Consider the following 15844-nt stretch of genomic DNA (forward strand, 5'->3'; position numbering starts at 1 on the left):
TCCATTGTGGCGGGCAGGCGAGCGGGCGGGCTGCTTTATTGGCTGTTTGCTGTTCCCCTACTCCACTCCACTATTTGACTGTTGTGCTGCATCAATCAATCAATCAATCAATCAATCAATCAATCAATCAATCAATCAGTGGCTGGCTCAGGTGCAGCTCTTTAACTTACCTAAAAGGGAGGGCGGAGAGAAGACAAGGAAGGTGAATGAGGTGTTCCAATGTGAAATGCCGGAAACACAGAAACACAGACGACACACAACAAGAGGTGGCAATCTATTCATTAATTGCACTTAATCAATGAGCTCATTATCACTCATGCATTGTCCAACAGGTGTTGAAATAATGGGATTAAAAGGGGAGATCCCTTCAGAAAGACAGAAACAATAGCAAAGACAAAAAACACTTTTGGAATCTGCTTTTAGTCAACACATAAGGAAAGGGTGCACCGGTCCTGGAAATACTGCAATACCAGGTCAATGCGTGGAGTGGACAGAGCAAGCTCTATTTCCATCTCCCTGTTCTAAAAATCCATTTAATATATGGTCCCCAGATAGGGGACGTATCAGATATTAAACTGATAAGAACAGATACTACACTTGATCTTAGCCAAAAGGCCGAGAAGCGATAACCCGAACGGGCCGCGCGTTGCCCGAGCCTGCCCGATACTGCTGTTCAGCCCTTGCAGCGATTCAGCCTACTTCTAGGCAATTCCATGGGGCCCTGCAGGCTCACACACTCACAGCTACACGGGAGGTGAATAAAGGCCGGAGAGGAAGCCAGACAGGATTTGCTTCTTTTGCTTGCACCACAATGCAGTGCTGAAAGAGGAGGAATCTACATAAAAACGCCTTCCTGGCAACGCCCAAATGCCCTGCTGCCATGCAGATAAACACTGGCAGCGGCAGCAAGTGCATGCCCACAGCCACCCCTTGTTCCTTCACACCTTGTATCAGCTGTAATCCAGTCCAGTCCAGTGCTGCCTGCTGAGCAGCACTGACCAACACTGCCTGGGCCCAGGCTTTTATCTCTGAGGCCCCATTATGATGTCAGAAAGCTGGCTCTGGAATCCTGAGGGCTCCACTATGACACGTGCAAAGTTCCGTCTGAACTTTATATAAGACGGTGAGGCTCAGTCAGTCACTCAGTGTTGCCTGAGAGGGCAACACTGCAACAGCCGGCCGCCAGGCTGTCTTTTTTTTGCACAGCTAGTTGCCTCCAGGAGGCCACAAGAGGGAGACAAGGGACTGCAAAATGGAAAATAGGCATCCACCAACTTTACAGACAACTTCTCCTTGCTCCTACAACCTCCATCCTTGCACAGTTTGTTATTCTTCTAGGTAACATAGTAACAAATCCAAATTGCTGCTCTCTTTGTAGGCAAGCAAGGCTTTGTTGCAACTGCAATTCTTACTTCTTCTTGAAATGTAGGGACGACAGTACATTCCATCACATCCATCTAGTGTACACAGGTAGGTCCATTGTGGCGGGCAGGCGAGCGGGCGGGCTGCTTTATTGGCTGTTTGCTGTTCCCCTACTCCACTCCACTATTTGACTGTTCCCCTACTCCACTCCACTATTTGACTGTTGTGCTGCATCAATCAATCAATCAATCAATCAATCAATCAATCAATCAATCAATCGGTGGCTGGCTCAGGTGCAGCTCTTTAACTTACCTAAAAGGGAGGGCGGAGAGAAGACAAGGAAGGTGAATGAGGTGTTCCAATGTGAAATGCCGGAAACACAGAAACACAGACGACACACAACAAGAGGTGGCAATCTATTCATTAATTGCATTTAATCAATGAGCTCATTATCACTCATGCATTGTCCAACAGGTGTTGAAATAATGGGATTAAAAGGGGAGATCCCTTCAGAAAGACAGAAACAATAGCAAAGACAAAAAACACTTTTGGAATCTGCTTTTAGTCAACACATAAGGAAAGGGTGCACCGGTCCTGGAAATACTGCAATACCAGGTCAATGCGTGGAGTGGACAGAGCAAGCTCTATTTCCATCTCCCTGTTCTAAAAATCGATTTAATATATGGTCCCCAGATAGGGGACGTATCAGATATTAAACTGATAAGAACAGATACTACACTTGATCTTAGCCAAAAGGCCGAGAAGCGATAACCCGAACGGGCCGCGCGTTGCCCGAGCCTGCCCGATACTGCTGTTCAGCCCTTGCAGCGATTCAGCCTACTTCTAGGCAATTCCATGGGGCCCTGCAGGCTCACACACTCACAGCTACACGGGAGGTGAATAAAGGCCGGAGAGGAAGCCAGACAGGATTTGCTTCTTTTGCTTGCACCACAATGCAGTGCTGAAAGAGGAGGAATCTACATAAAAACGCCTTCCTGGCAACGCCCAAATGCCCTGCTGCCATGCAGATAAACACTGGCAGCGGCAGCAAGTGCATGCCCACAGCCACCCCTTGTTCCTTCACACCTTGTATCAGCTGTAATCCAGTCCAGTCCAGTGCTGCCTGCTGAGCAGCACTGACCAACACTGCCTGGGCCCAGGCTTTTATCTCTGAGGCCCCATTATGATGTCAGAAAGCTGGCTCTGGAATCCTGAGGGCTCCACTATGACACGTGCAAAGTTCCGTCTGAACTTTATATAAGACGGTGAGGCTCAGTCAGTCACTCAGTGTTGCCTGAGAGGGCAACACTGCAACAGCCGGCCGCCAGGCTGTCTTTTTTTTGCACAGCTAGTTGCCTCCAGGAGGCCACAAGAGGGAGACAAGGGACTGCAAAATGGAAAATAGGCATCCACCAACTTTACAGACAACTTCTCCTTGCTCCTACAACCTCCATCCTTGCACAGTTTGTTATTCTTCTAGGTAACATAGTAACAAATCCAAATTGCTGCTCTCTTTGTAGGCAAGCAAGGCTTTGTTGCAACTGCAATTCTTACTTCTTCTTGAAATGTAGGGACGACAGTACATTCCATCACATCCATCTAGTGTACACAGGTAGGTCCATTGTGGCGGGCAGGCGAGCGGGCGGGCTGCTTTATTGGCTGTTTGCTGTTCCCCTACTCCACTCCACTATTTGACTGTTGTGCTGCATCAATCAATCAATCAATCAATCAATCAATCAATCAATCAATCAATCAATCGGTGGCTGGCTCAGGTGCAGCTCTTTAACTTACCTAAAAGGGAGGGCGGAGAGAAGACAAGGAAGGTGAATGAGGTGTTCCAATGTGAAATGCCGGAAACACAGAAACACAGACGACACACAACAAGAGGTGGCAATCTATTCATTAATTGCATTTAATCAATGAGCTCATTATCACTCATGCATTGTCCAACAGGTGTTGAAATAATGGGATTAAAAGGGGAGATCCCTTCAGAAAGACAGAAACAATAGCAAAGACAAAAAACACTTTTGGAATCTGCTTTTAGTCAACACATAAGGAAAGGGTGCACCGGTCCTGGAAATACTGCAATACCAGGTCAATGCGTGGAGTGGACAGAGCAAGCTCTATTTCCATCTCCCTGTTCTAAAAATCCATTTAATATATGGTCCCCAGATAGGGGACGTATCAGATATTAAACTGATAAGAACAGATACTACACTTGATCTTAGCCAAAAGGCCGAGAAGCGATAACCCGAACGGGCCGCGCGTTGCCCGAGCCTGCCCGATACTGCTGTTCAGCCCTTGCAGCGATTCAGCCTACTTCTAGGCAATTCCATGGGGCCCTGCAGGCTCACACACTCACAGCTACACGGGAGGTGAATAAAGGCCGGAGAGGAAGCCAGACAGGATTTGCTTCTTTTGCTTGCACCACAATGCAGTGCTGAAAGAGGAGGAATCTACATAAAAACGCCTTCCTGGCAACGCCCAAATGCCCTGCTGCCATGCAGATAAACACTGGCAGCGGCAGCAAGTGCATGCCCACAGCCACCCCTTGTTCCTTCACACCTTGTATCAGCTGTAATCCAGTCCAGTCCAGTGCTGCCTGCTGAGCAGCACTGACCAACACTGCCTGGGCCCAGGCTTTTATCTCTGAGGCCCCATTATGATGTCAGAAAGCTGGCTCTGGAATCCTGAGGGCTCCACTATGACACGTGCAAAGTTCCGTCTGAACTTTATATAAGACGGTGAGGCTCAGTCAGTCACTCAGTGTTGCCTGAGAGGGCAACACTGCAACAGCCGGCCGCCAGGCTGTCTTTTTTTTGCACAGCTAGTTGCCTCCAGGAGGCCACAAGAGGGAGACAAGGGACTGCAAAATGGAAAATAGGCATCCACCAACTTTACAGACAACTTCTCCTTGCTCCTACAACCTCCATCCTTGCACAGTTTGTTATTCTTCTAGGTAACATAGTAACAAATCCAAATTGCTGCTCTCTTTGTAGGCAAGCAAGGCTTTGTTGCAACTGCAATTCTTACTTCTTCTTGAAATGTAGGGACGACAGTACATTCCATCACATCCATCTAGTGTACACAGGTAGGTCCATTGTGGCGGGCAGGCGAGCGGGCGGGCTGCTTTATTGGCTGTTTGCTGTTCCCCTACTCCACTCCACTATTTGACTGTTGTGCTGCATCAATCAATCAATCAATCAATCAATCAATCAATCAATCAATCAATCAATCAGTGGCTGGCTCAGGTGCAGCTCTTTAACTTACCTAAAAGGGAGGGCGGAGAGAAGACAAGGAAGGTGAATGAGGTGTTCCAATGTGAAATGCCGGAAACACAGAAACACAGACGACACACAACAAGAGGTGGCAATCTATTCATTAATTGCATTTAATCAATGAGCTCATTATCACTCATGCATTGTCCAACAGGTGTTGAAATAATGGGATTAAAAGGGGAGATCCCTTCAGAAAGACAGAAACAATAGCAAAGACAAAAAACACTTTTGGAATCTGCTTTTAGTCAACACATAAGGAAAGGGTGCACCGGTCCTGGAAATACTGCAATACCAGGTCAATGCGTGGAGTGGACAGAGCAAGCTCTATTTCCATCTCCCTGTTCTAAAAATCGATTTAATATATGGTCCCCAGATAGGGGACGTATCAGATATTAAACTGATAAGAACAGATACTACACTTGATCTTAGCCAAAAGGCCGAGAAGCGATAACCCGAACGGGCCGCGCGTTGCCCGAGCCTGCCCGATACTGCTGTTCAGCCCTTGCAGCGATTCAGCCTACTTCTAGGCAATTCCATGGGGCCCTGCAGGCTCACACACTCACAGCTACACGGGAGGTGAATAAAGGCCGGAGAGGAAGCCAGACAGGATTTGCTTCTTTTGCTTGCACCACAATGCAGTGCTGAAAGAGGAGGAATCTACATAAAAACGCCTTCCTGGCAACGCCCAAATGCCCTGCTGCCATGCAGATAAACACTGGCAGCGGCAGCAAGTGCATGCCCACAGCCACCCCTTGTTCCTTCACACCTTGTATCAGCTGTAATCCAGTCCAGTCCAGTGCTGCCTGCTGAGCAGCACTGACCAACACTGCCTGGGCCCAGGCTTTTATCTCTGAGGCCCCATTATGATGTCAGAAAGCTGGCTCTGGAATCCTGAGGGCTCCACTATGACACGTGCAAAGTTCCGTCTGAACTTTATATAAGACGGTGAGGCTCAGTCAGTCACTCAGTGTTGCCTGAGAGGGCAACACTGCAACAGCCGGCCGCCAGGCTGTCTTTTTTTTGCACAGCTAGTTGCCTCCAGGAGGCCACAAGAGGGAGACAAGGGACTGCAAAATGGAAAATAGGCATCCACCAACTTTACAGACAACTTCTCCTTGCTCCTACAACCTCCATCCTTGCACAGTTTGTTATTCTTCTAGGTAACATAGTAACAAATCCAAATTGCTGCTCTCTTTGTAGGCAAGCAAGGCTTTGTTGCAACTGCAATTCTTACTTCTTCTTGAAATGTAGGGACGACAGTACATTCCATCACATCCATCTAGTGTACACAGGTAGGTCCATTGTGGCGGGCAGGCGAGCGGGCGGGCTGCTTTATTGGCTGTTTGCTGTTCCCCTACTCCACTCCACTATTTGACTGTTGTGCTGCATCAATCAATCAATCAATCAATCAATCAATCAATCAATCAATCAATCAAGTGGCTGGCTCAGGTGCAGCTCTTTAACTTACCTAAAAGGGAGGGCGGAGAGAAGACAAGGAAGGTGAATGAGGTGTTCCAATGTGAAATGCCGGAAACACAGAAACACAGACGACACACAACAAGAGGTGGCAATCTATTCATTAATTGCATTTAATCAATGAGCTCATTATCACTCATGCATTGTCCAACAGGTGTTGAAATAATGGGATTAAAAGGGGAGATCCCTTCAGAAAGACAGAAACAATAGCAAAGACAAAAAACACTTTTGGAATCTGCTTTTAGTCAACACATAAGGAAAGGGTGCACCGGTCCTGGAAATACTGCAATACCAGGTCAATGCGTGGAGTGGACAGAGCAAGCTCTATTTCCATCTCCCTGTTCTAAAAATCCATTTAATATATGGTCCCCAGATAGGGGACGTATCAGATATTAAACTGATAAGAACAGATACTACACTTGATCTTAGCCAAAAGGCCGAGAAGCGATAACCCGAACGGGCCGCGCGTTGCCCGAGCCTGCCCGATACTGCTGTTCAGCCCTTGCAGCGATTCAGCCTACTTCTAGGCAATTCCATGGGGCCCTGCAGGCTCACACACTCACAGCTACACGGGAGGTGAATAAAGGCCGGAGAGGAAGCCAGACAGGATTTGCTTCTTTTGCTTGCACCACAATGCAGTGCTGAAAGAGGAGGAATCTACATAAAAACGCCTTCCTGGCAACGCCCAAATGCCCTGCTGCCATGCAGATAAACACTGGCAGCGGCAGCAAGTGCATGCCCACAGCCACCCCTTGTTCCTTCACACCTTGTATCAGCTGTAATCCAGTCCAGTCCAGTGCTGCCTGCTGAGCAGCACTGACCAACACTGCCTGGGCCCAGGCTTTTATCTCTGAGGCCCCATTATGATGTCAGAAAGCTGGCTCTGGAATCCTGAGGGCTCCACTATGACACGTGCAAAGTTCCGTCTGAACTTTATATAAGACGGTGAGGCTCAGTCAGTCACTCAGTGTTGCCTGAGAGGGCAACACTGCAACAGCCGGCCGCCAGGCTGTCTTTTTTTTGCACAGCTAGTTGCCTCCAGGAGGCCACAAGAGGGAGACAAGGGACTGCAAAATGGAAAATAGGCATCCACCAACTTTACAGACAACTTCTCCTTGCTCCTACAACCTCCATCCTTGCACAGTTTGTTATTCTTCTAGGTAACATAGTAACAAATCCAAATTGCTGCTCTCTTTGTAGGCAAGCAAGGCTTTGTTGCAACTGCAATTCTTACTTCTTCTTGAAATGTAGGGACGACAGTACATTCCATCACATCCATCTAGTGTACACAGGTAGGTCCATTGTGGCGGGCAGGCGAGCGGGCGGGCTGCTTTATTGGCTGTTTGCTGTTCCCCTACTCCACTCCACTATTTGACTGTTGTGCTGCATCAATCAATCAATCAATCAATCAATCAATCAATCAATCAATCAATCGGTGGCTGGCTCAGGTGCAGCTCTTTAACTTACCTAAAAGGGAGGGCGGAGAGAAGACAAGGAAGGTGAATGAGGTGTTCCAATGTGAAATGCCGGAAACACAGAAACACAGACGACACACAACAAGAGGTGGCAATCTATTCATTAATTGCATTTAATCAATGAGCTCATTATCACTCATGCATTGTCCAACAGGTGTTGAAATAATGGGATTAAAAGGGGAGATCCCTTCAGAAAGACAGAAACAATAGCAAAGACAAAAAACACTTTTGGAATCTGCTTTTAGTCAACACATAAGGAAAGGGTGCACCGGTCCTGGAAATACTGCAATACCAGGTCAATGCGTGGAGTGGACAGAGCAAGCTCTATTTCCATCTCCCTGTTCTAAAAATCCATTTAATATATGGTCCCCAGATAGGGGACGTATCAGATATTAAACTGATAAGAACAGATACTACACTTGATCTTAGCCAAAAGGCCGAGAAGCGATAACCCGAACGGGCCGCGCGTTGCCCGAGCCTGCCCGATACTGCTGTTCAGCCCTTGCAGCGATTCAGCCTACTTCTAGGCAATTCCATGGGGCCCTGCAGGCTCACACACTCACAGCTACACGGGAGGTGAATAAAGGCCGGAGAGGAAGCCAGACAGGATTTGCTTCTTTTGCTTGCACCACAATGCAGTGCTGAAAGAGGAGGAATCTACATAAAAACGCCTTCCTGGCAACGCCCAAATGCCCTGCTGCCATGCAGATAAACACTGGCAGCGGCAGCAAGTGCATGCCCACAGCCACCCCTTGTTCCTTCACACCTTGTATCAGCTGTAATCCAGTCCAGTCCAGTGCTGCCTGCTGAGCAGCACTGACCAACACTGCCTGGGCCCAGGCTTTTATCTCTGAGGCCCCATTATGATGTCAGAAAGCTGGCTCTGGAATCCTGAGGGCTCCACTATGACACGTGCAAAGTTCCGTCTGAACTTTATATAAGACGGTGAGGCTCAGTCAGTCACTCAGTGTTGCCTGAGAGGGCAACACTGCAACAGCCGGCCGCCAGGCTGTCTTTTTTTTGCACAGCTAGTTGCCTCCAGGAGGCCACAAGAGGGAGACAAGGGACTGCAAAATGGAAAATAGGCATCCACCAACTTTACAGACAACTTCTCCTTGCTCCTACAACCTCCATCCTTGCACAGTTTGTTATTCTTCTAGGTAACATAGTAACAAATCCAAATTGCTGCTCTCTTTGTAGGCAAGCAAGGCTTTGTTGCAACTGCAATTCTTACTTCTTCTTGAAATGTAGGGACGACAGTACATTCCATCACATCCATCTAGTGTACACAGGTAGGTCCATTGTGGCGGGCAGGCGAGCGGGCGGGCTGCTTTATTGGCTGTTTGCTGTTCCCCTACTCCACTCCACTATTTGACTGTTGTGCTGCATCAATCAATCAATCAATCAATCAATCAATCAATCAATCAATCAATCAATCAATCAATCAGTGGCTGGCTCAGGTGCAGCTCTTTAACTTACCTAAAAGGGAGGGCGGAGAGAAGACAAGGAAGGTGAATGAGGTGTTCCAATGTGAAATGCCGGAAACACAGAAACACAGACGACACACAACAAGAGGTGGCAATCTATTCATTAATTGCATTTAATCAATGAGCTCATTATCACTCATGCATTGTCCAACAGGTGTTGAAATAATGGGATTAAAAGGGGAGATCCCTTCAGAAAGACAGAAACAATAGCAAAGACAAAAAACACTTTTGGAATCTGCTTTTAGTCAACACATAAGGAAAGGGTGCACCGGTCCTGGAAATACTGCAATACCAGGTCAATGCGTGGAGTGGACAGAGCAAGCTCTATTTCCATCTCCCTGTTCTAAAAATCCATTTAATATATGGTCCCCAGATAGGGGACGTATCAGATATTAAACTGATAAGAACAGATACTACACTTGATCTTAGCCAAAAGGCCGAGAAGCGATAACCCGAACGGGCCGCGCGTTGCCCGAGCCTGCCCGATACTGCTGTTCAGCCCTTGCAGCGATTCAGCCTACTTCTAGGCAATTCCATGGGGCCCTGCAGGCTCACACACTCACAGCTACACGGGAGGTGAATAAAGGCCGGAGAGGAAGCCAGACAGGATTTGCTTCTTTTGCTTGCACCACAATGCAGTGCTGAAAGAGGAGGAATCTACATAAAAACGCCTTCCTGGCAACGCCCAAATGCCCTGCTGCCATGCAGATAAACACTGGCAGCGGCAGCAAGTGCATGCCCACAGCCACCCCTTGTTCCTTCACACCTTGTATCAGCTGTAATCCAGTCCAGTCCAGTGCTGCCTGCTGAGCAGCACTGACCAACACTGCCTGGGCCCAGGCTTTTATCTCTGAGGCCCCATTATGATGTCAGAAAGCTGGCTCTGGAATCCTGAGGGCTCCACTATGACACGTGCAAAGTTCCGTCTGAACTTTATATAAGACGGTGAGGCTCAGTCAGTCACTCAGTGTTGCCTGAGAGGGCAACACTGCAACAGCCGGCCGCCAGGCTGTCTTTTTTTTGCACAGCTAGTTGCCTCCAGGAGGCCACAAGAGGGAGACAAGGGACTGCAAAATGGAAAATAGGCATCCACCAACTTTACAGACAACTTCTCCTTGCTCCTACAACCTCCATCCTTGCACAGTTTGTTATTCTTCTAGGTAACATAGTAACAAATCCAAATTGCTGCTCTCTTTGTAGGCAAGCAAGGCTTTGTTGCAACTGCAATTCTTACTTCTTCTTGAAATGTAGGGACGACAGTACATTCCATCACATCCATCTAGTGTACACAGGTAGGTCCATTGTGGCGGGCAGGCGAGCGGGCGGGCTGCTTTATTGGCTGTTTGCTGTTCCCCTACTCCACTCCACTATTTGACTGTTGTGCTGCATCAATCAATCAATCAATCAATCAATCAATCAATCAATCAATCAATCAAGTGGCTGGCTCAGGTGCAGCTCTTTAACTTACCTAAAAGGGAGGGCGGAGAGAAGACAAGGAAGGTGAATGAGGTGTTCCAATGTGAAATGCCGGAAACACAGAAACACAGACGACACACAACAAGAGGTGGCAATCTATTCATTAATTGCATTTAATCAATGAGCTCATTATCACTCATGCATTGTCCAACAGGTGTTGAAATAATGGGATTAAAAGGGGAGATCCCTTCAGAAAGACAGAAACAATAGCAAAGACAAAAAACACTTTTGGAATCTGCTTTTAGTCAACACATAAGGAAAGGGTGCACCGGTCCTGGAAATACTGCAATACCAGGTCAATGCGTGGAGTGGACAGAGCAAGCTCTATTTCCATCTCCCTGTTCTAAAAATCCATTTAATATATGGTCCCCAGATAGGGGACGTATCAGATATTAAACTGATAAGAACAGATACTACACTTGATCTTAGCCAAAAGGCCGAGAAGCGATAACCCGAACGGGCCGCGCGTTGCCCGAGCCTGCCCGATACTGCTGTTCAGCCCTTGCAGCGATTCAGCCTACTTCTAGGCAATTCCATGGGGCCCTGCAGGCTCACACACTCACAGCTACACGGGAGGTGAATAAAGGCCGGAGAGGAAGCCAGACAGGATTTGCTTCTTTTGCTTGCACCACAATGCAGTGCTGAAAGAGGAGGAATCTACATAAAAACGCCTTCCTGGCAACGCCCAAATGCCCTGCTGCCATGCAGATAAACACTGGCAGCGGCAGCAAGTGCATGCCCACAGCCACCCCTTGTTCCTTCACACCTTGTATCAGCTGTAATCCAGTCCAGTCCAGTGCTGCCTGCTGAGCAGCACTGACCAACACTGCCTGGGCCCAGGCTTTTATCTCTGAGGCCCCATTATGATGTCAGAAAGCTGGCTCTGGAATCCTGAGGGCTCCACTATGACACGTGCAAAGTTCCGTCTGAACTTTATATAAGACGGTGAGGCTCAGTCAGTCACTCAGTGTTGCCTGAGAGGGCAACACTGCAACAGCCGGCCGCCAGGCTGTCTTTTTTTTGCACAGCTAGTTGCCTCCAGGAGGCCACAAGAGGGAGACAAGGGACTGCAAAATGGAAAATAGGCATCCACCAACTTTACAGACAACTTCTCCTTGCTCCTACAACCTCCATCCTTGCACAGTTTGTTATTCTTCTAGGTAACATAGTAACAAATCCAAATTGCTGCTCTCTTTGTAGGCAAGCAAGGCTTTGTTGCAACTGCAATTCTTACTTCTTCTTGAAATGTAGGGACGACAGTACATTCCATCACATCCATCTAGTGTACACAGGTAGGTCCATTGTGGCGGGCAGGCGAGCGGGCGGGCTGCTTTATTGGCTGTTTGCTGTTCCCCTACTCCACTCCACTATTTGACTGTTGTGCTGCATCAATCAATCAATCAATCAATCAATCAATCAATCAATCAATCAATCAATCAGTGGCTGGCTCAGGTGCAGCTCTTTAACTTACCTAAAAGGGAGGGCGGAGAGAAGACAAGGAAGGTGAATGAGGTGTTCCAATGTGAAATGCCGGAAACACAGAAACACAGACGACACACAACAAGAGGTGGCAATCTATTCATTAATTGCATTTAATCAATGAGCTCATTATCACTCATGCATTGTCCAACAGGTGTTGAAATAATGGGATTAAAAGGGGAGATCCCTTCAGAAAGACAGAAACAATAGCAAAGACAAAAAACACTTTTGGAATCTGCTTTTAGTCAACACATAAGGAAAGGGTGCACCGGTCCTGGAAATACTGCAATACCAGGTCAATGCGTGGAGTGGACAGAGCAAGCTCTATTTCCATCTCCCTGTTCTAAAAATCCATTTAATATATGGTCCCCAGATAGGGGACGTATCAGATATTAAACTGATAAGAACAGATACTACACTTGATCTTAGCCAAAAGGCCGAGAAGCGATAACCCGAACGGGCCGCGCGTTGCCCGAGCCTGCCCGATACTGCTGTTCAGCCCTTGCAGCGATTCAGCCTACTTCTAGGCAATTCCATGGGGCCCTGCAGGCTCACACACTCACAGCTACACGGGAGGTGAATAAAGGCCGGAGAGGAAGCCAGACAGGATTTGCTTCTTTTGCTTGCACCACAATGCAGTGCTGAAAGAGGAGGAATCTACATAAAAACGCCTTCCTGGCAACGCCCAAATGCCCTGCTGCCATGCAGATAAACACTGGCAGCGGCAGCAAGTGCATGCCCACAGCCACCCCTTGTTCCTTCACACCTTGTATCAGCTGTAATCCAGTCCAGTCCAGTGCTGCCTGCTGAGCAGCACTGACCAACACTGCCTGGGCCCAGGCTTTTATCTCTGAGGCCCCATTATGATGTCAGAAAGCTGGCTCTGGAATCCTGAGGGCTCCACTATGACACGTGCAAAGTTCCGTCTGAACTTTATATAAGACGGTGAGGCTCAGTCAGTCACTCAGTGTTGCCTGAGAGGGCAACACTGCAACAGCCGGCCGCCAGGCTGTCTTTTTTTTGCACAGCTAGTTGCCTCCAGGAGGCCACAAGAGGGAGACAAGGGACTGCAAAATGGAAAATAGGCATCCACCAACTTTACAGACAACTTCTCCTTGCTCCTACAACCTCCATCCTTGCACAGTTTGTTATTCTTCTAGGTAACATAGTAACAAATCCAAATTGCTGCTCTCTTTGTAGGCAAGCAAGGCTTTGTTGCAACTGCAATTCTTACTTCTTCTTGAAATGTAGGGACGACAGTACATTCCATCACATCCATCTAGTGTACACAGGTAGGTCCATTGTGGCGGGCAGGCGAGCGGGCGGGCTGCTTTATTGGCTGTTTGCTGTTCCCCTACTCCACTCCACTATTTGACTGTTGTGCTGCATCAATCAATCAATCAATCAATCAATCAATCAATCAATCAATCAATCAATCAATCAATCAATCAGTGGCTGGCTCAGGTGCAGCTCTTTAACTTACCTAAAAGGGAGGGCGGAGAGAAGACAAGGAAGGTGAATGAGGTGTTCCAATGTGAAATGCCGGAAACACAGAAACACAGACGACACACAACAAGAGGTGGCAATCTATTCATTAATTGCATTTAATCAATGAGCTCATTATCACTCATGCATTGTCCAACAGGTGTTGAAATAATGGGATTAAAAGGGGAGATCCCTTCAGAAAGACAGAAACAATAGCAAAGACAAAAAACACTTTTGGAATCTGCTTTTAGTCAACACATAAGGAAAGGGTGCACCGGTCCTGGAAATACTGCAATACCAGGTCAATGCGTGGAGTGGACAGAGCAAGCTCTATTTCCATCTCCCTGTTCTAAAAATCCATTTAATATATGGTCCCCAGATAGGGGACGTATCAGATATTAAACTGATAAGAACAGATACTACACTTGATCTTAGCCAAAAGGCCGAGAAGCGATAACCCGAACGGGCCGCGCGTTGCCCGAGCCTGCCCGATACTGCTGTTCAGCCCTTGCAGCGATTCAGCCTACTTCTAGGCAATTCCATGGGGCCCTGCAGGCTCACACACTCACAGCTACACGGGAGGTGAATAAAGGCCGGAGAGGAAGCCAGACAGGATTTGCTTCTTTTGCTTGCACCACAATGCAGTGCTGAAAGAGGAGGAATCTACATAAAAACGCCTTCCTGGCAACGCCCAAATGCCCTGCTGCCATGCAGATAAACACTGGCAGCGGCAGCAAGTGCATGCCCACAGCCACCCCTTGTTCCTTCACACCTTGTATCAGCTGTAATCCAGTCCAGTCCAGTGCTGCCTGCTGAGCAGCACTGACCAACACTGCCTGGGCCCAGGCTTTTATCTCTGAGGCCCCATTATGATGTCAGAAAGCTGGCTCTGGAATCCTGAGGGCTCCACTATGACACGTGCAAAGTTCCGTCTGAACTTTATATAAGACGGTGAGGCTCAGTCAGTCACTCAGTGTTGCCTGAGAGGGCAACACTGCAACAGCCGGCCGCCAGGCTGTCTTTTTTTTGCACAGCTAGTTGCCTCCAGGAGGCCACAAGAGGGAGACAAGGGACTGCAAAATGGAAAATAGGCATCCACCAACTTTACAGACAACTTCTCCTTGCTCCTACAACCTCCATCCTTGCACAGTTTGTTATTCTTCTAGGTAACATAGTAACAAATCCAAATTGCTGCTCTCTTTGTAGGCAAGCAAGGCTTTGTTGCAACTGCAATTCTTACTTCTTCTTGAAATGTAGGGACGACAGTACATTCCATCACATCCATCTAGTGTACACAGGTAGGTCCATTGTGGCGGGCAGGCGAGCGGGCGGGCTGCTTTATTGGCTGTTTGCTGTTCCCCTACTCCACTCCACTATTTGACTGTTGTGCTGCATCAATCAATCAATCAATCAATCAATCAATCAATCAATCAATCAATCAATCAGTGGCTGGCTCAGGTGCAGCTCTTTAACTTACCTAAAAGGGAGGGCGGAGAGAAGACAAGGAAGGTGAATGAGGTGTTCCAATGTGAAATGCCGGAAACACAGAAACACAGACGACACACAACAAGAGGTGGCAATCTATTCATTAATTGCATTTAATCAATGAGCTCATTATCACTCATGCATTGTCCAACAGGTGTTGAAATAATGGGATTAAAAGGGGAGATCCCTTCAGAAAGACAGAAACAATAGCAAAGACAAAAAACACTTTTGGAATCTGCTTTTAGTCAACACATAAGGAAAGGGTGCACCGGTCCTGGAAATACTGCAATACCAGGTCAATGCGTGGAGTGGACAGAGCAAGCTCTATTTCCATCTCCCTGTTCTAAAAATCCATTTAATATATGGTCCCCAGATAGGGGACGTATCAGATATTAAACTGATAAGAACAGATACTACACTTGATCTTAGCCAAAAGGCCGAGAAGCGATAACCCGAACGGGCCGCGCGTTGCCCGAGCCTGCCCGATACTGCTGTTCAGCCCTTGCAGCGATTCAGCCTACTTCTAGGCAATTCCATGGGGCCCTGCAGGCTCACACACTCACAGCTACACGGGAGGTGAATAAAGGCCGGAGAGGAAGCCAGACAGGATTTGCTTCTTTTGCTTGCACCACAATGCAGTGCTGAAAGAGGAGGAATCTACATAAAAACGCCTTCCTGGCAACGCCCAAATGCCCTGCTGCCATGCAGATAAACACTGGCAGCGGCAGCAAGTGCATGCCCACAGCCACCCCTTGTTCCTTCACACCTTGTATCAGCTGTAATCCAGTCCAGTCCAGTGCTGCCTGCTGAGCAGCACTGACCAACACTGCCTGGGCCCAGG

At 47.9% G+C, this 15844-nt stretch overlaps 11 non-coding genes across 11 annotated transcripts; all 11 read right to left on the bottom strand.

Moving 5' to 3' along the window:
* Window positions 1–436: 436 nt before the first annotated feature.
* On the bottom strand, window positions 437–627 carry LOC142688906 (U2 spliceosomal RNA). Its single transcript, XR_012857944.1, has one exon. It is a non-coding gene; the product is annotated as a U2 spliceosomal RNA (small nuclear RNA).
* Window positions 628–1940: 1313 nt separating this feature from the next.
* On the bottom strand, window positions 1941–2131 carry LOC142688979 (U2 spliceosomal RNA). The gene has a single exon (XR_012858010.1). It is a non-coding gene; the product is annotated as a U2 spliceosomal RNA (small nuclear RNA).
* Window positions 2132–3419: 1288 nt separating this feature from the next.
* Window positions 3420–3610, bottom strand: LOC142688918 (U2 spliceosomal RNA). Its single transcript, XR_012857955.1, has one exon. It is a non-coding gene; the product is annotated as a U2 spliceosomal RNA (small nuclear RNA).
* A 1288-nt stretch (window positions 3611–4898) lies between these two features.
* On the bottom strand, window positions 4899–5089 carry LOC142688981 (U2 spliceosomal RNA). Its single transcript, XR_012858012.1, has one exon. It is a non-coding gene; the product is annotated as a U2 spliceosomal RNA (small nuclear RNA).
* A 1285-nt stretch (window positions 5090–6374) lies between these two features.
* On the bottom strand, window positions 6375–6565 carry LOC142688930 (U2 spliceosomal RNA). Its single transcript, XR_012857966.1, has one exon. It is a non-coding gene; the product is annotated as a U2 spliceosomal RNA (small nuclear RNA).
* A 1284-nt stretch (window positions 6566–7849) lies between these two features.
* On the bottom strand, window positions 7850–8040 carry LOC142688942 (U2 spliceosomal RNA). Its single transcript, XR_012857977.1, has one exon. It is a non-coding gene; the product is annotated as a U2 spliceosomal RNA (small nuclear RNA).
* Window positions 8041–9336: 1296 nt separating this feature from the next.
* On the bottom strand, window positions 9337–9527 carry LOC142688956 (U2 spliceosomal RNA). The gene has a single exon (XR_012857989.1). It is a non-coding gene; the product is annotated as a U2 spliceosomal RNA (small nuclear RNA).
* A 1285-nt stretch (window positions 9528–10812) lies between these two features.
* On the bottom strand, window positions 10813–11003 carry LOC142688968 (U2 spliceosomal RNA). The gene has a single exon (XR_012858000.1). It is a non-coding gene; the product is annotated as a U2 spliceosomal RNA (small nuclear RNA).
* A 1288-nt stretch (window positions 11004–12291) lies between these two features.
* Window positions 12292–12482, bottom strand: LOC142688980 (U2 spliceosomal RNA). The gene has a single exon (XR_012858011.1). It is a non-coding gene; the product is annotated as a U2 spliceosomal RNA (small nuclear RNA).
* Window positions 12483–13782: 1300 nt separating this feature from the next.
* Window positions 13783–13973, bottom strand: LOC142688992 (U2 spliceosomal RNA). The gene has a single exon (XR_012858022.1). It is a non-coding gene; the product is annotated as a U2 spliceosomal RNA (small nuclear RNA).
* A 1288-nt stretch (window positions 13974–15261) lies between these two features.
* LOC142688994 (U2 spliceosomal RNA) lies at window positions 15262–15452 on the bottom strand. The gene has a single exon (XR_012858024.1). It is a non-coding gene; the product is annotated as a U2 spliceosomal RNA (small nuclear RNA).
* Window positions 15453–15844: the final 392 nt, after the last annotated feature.

Source organism: Rhinoderma darwinii (genome assembly GCF_050947455.1).
Source record: "Rhinoderma darwinii isolate aRhiDar2 chromosome 5 unlocalized genomic scaffold, aRhiDar2.hap1 SUPER_5_unloc_27, whole genome shotgun sequence".
Taxonomy (NCBI): Eukaryota; Metazoa; Chordata; class Amphibia; order Anura; family Rhinodermatidae; genus Rhinoderma; species Rhinoderma darwinii.